This window comes from Frankliniella occidentalis, unplaced genomic scaffold (assembly GCF_000697945.3).
Source record: "Frankliniella occidentalis isolate FOCC.00 unplaced genomic scaffold, Focc_3.1 Scaffold178, whole genome shotgun sequence".
Taxonomy (NCBI): domain Eukaryota; kingdom Metazoa; phylum Arthropoda; class Insecta; order Thysanoptera; family Thripidae; genus Frankliniella; species Frankliniella occidentalis.
In genome coordinates this window covers 576,666-578,920 of record NW_026267304.1, presented here as the reverse complement: position 1 = coordinate 578,920, position 2,255 = coordinate 576,666, and positions in this window count along the sequence as shown.

The following is a 2,255-nucleotide window of genomic DNA, read 5'->3' as shown; positions in this document are numbered from 1 at the left end:
TTTTAACTCTGTTTATCTACGCTGCATAGATGATGATTCCATTTCCAAACAATGGTCACCTAACGCCTCAACAATTTAATTTTAATAGAAAATTATCTCAGTGTCGTGTACGTGTTGAGAACGCATTTGGCAGAGCAAAAGGCAAATGGAGAAGTTTTTGCATGCAAGGAATCCCCTCAATGTGGTGGATCACATCACGGCCTCATTTGTATTACACAACTTCACGGTCCTGAATGGTGAACCTTTATTTGAGGCAAGTGCTATGGCTTCCATTTTCATTAAATTGTTTCCTCCACTTTTAATTCTGATAATCCTTAACTTCTGTGCAGGAAGTACATGGCCTTGAGGTACCAATCCATAACAATGAGATGCTGGGTCTTGAAGACTTTATAGATGATGATGAGGATTTTATCGAAGAGTTTGACAATGACTTCTTACTGAATGAAGCACAAGGCCAAGGTATTGAGAAGAGGAATTTTATGATGCATGATGTTCTGCCTCAACCGGCTGAAATTTGACGTCTTCCCGAAATATGTGTCATTACATGATTCTTGGACCAAAATTACATTCGTGGTAAAATCAAGGTGTTAACCCTATGCCCCTGAATGGCTCCTTCCAGTCCACTTATGTGATAATTATTAGATATTCTAGTTAGATATTCTAGATTAATAAATAAAATTGTTTGGGGTCGGTTGCAACAGAACAAAGTCTTGAGCATGTGAAAATTATTCTTTATGAAATAGTGCAAAATAAAATTGGATTTCAATTAACAAAGAAGTGAACATTGAACACAATTTTCCCTGCCTCCTCAGTTAACACAAATTAGGAGAGCAAAAGAACTTTACAGTGTAATGTCATAGAAAACAACTTAAATGTATAAATATGAATACATATATAATGTACCTTTACAAGTATAGTCTCTTATATTCTACATAAAATTAAGAGCCAATGCTTCGCTCGGCACAAACTAAATGAAAATCTGATTCACAAATGATCACATTTAAACGGGTAAATGGTACTTTGAGAATAGATTATAGAAGAAGAAATTGAATGACTAATTTAGAATAGATTATAGAAGAAGAAATTGAATGACCCCGACGCAAAAAGATTTGTTTGCTTTTGGTACGCTTTCGGTACGCTATCGGTTCGCGGAGGGTCGCGCTCGGTGCGCCGATGGGTCGCCGAGGTTCGTCAGGCTCCTGGGCGACGTATCGCCAAGATTCGCCGGAGGTTAGCGCCGGAGCGACCTTTGTCCGTCATCGAGTCGCTCCATGCGCGGACGAGCGACCTGAGTATGTTTTCAAGTCGCTCCGAGACGAACAGAGCGACTCCAGTACGCTTTCGGTTCACCTGGAGAGCCCCGGGTAGTCGGGGTATTTTCCTCTCCAGGAAACCCCGGCCGGGGGCTAGCGCTAATCCCTAGACCGGCGCACTTGAGAGCAGAAGGGGGGACGATGGGGCGGCCCCGGGACACCCGGAGCCCGACGGCTCCTCTCCTCTGGACTGCACACTGCACACTTTGGCAGCTGGACACAACGACACGTCAGTCTACATACGAGTTAAAGTCGCAGAGAGAACGCACTCGTAGAGAGAGGACACATACCTCCGTACAACTATGCACATACGTAATATACGCACAATTTTAAGCGATATTATGCATAATTACGTACAATGTTGTACATAGTTACGTACAAATTTTGTACGTAGGTTATGTATGTTGACAGTTGTACGTACCTACGCACAAAACAGTACATTGTCAGTCTGTGCCCGCCGCAAAATAATATAGCTTTGTGCTTTCTGCTCGCGTCGCGAAGAGGGGGACTTCAGTACGCTTTCAGGTCGCTTGCGGTTCGTCGGTAATAATCTTCTGGCCCGTAGAGCCCCGAAGCTGGTCGAGGAGGGACCCCGGTATCGGACACGCTCCCCTTACCGGCGAACTCGTGGTCTAGTGGTCAAGGCGATGGGTTCCTCCTAACTCGGATGACCGAGGTTCGAGTCCCAGCAAAGGTAAAGTAGTTTCCAATTAAATGTCATTAAATAAAATTACTACGGTGAAGTAGAGGAAGAGGGTGGGGGCCAGGGAAAGGTAACAATCGATAAAAAACCATCACAAAGAAAATATTTTCCTTTTTGGCTATCGGAATACCGCTGCCTACCCGCCCCGGACATCTCCTACCCCCGGGTACTGCCCTACCCGCAACCCCCATCCCTGGTGTCGTCCCCTGTGAACAACCCCCTACCCCCCAGCTGCAGCC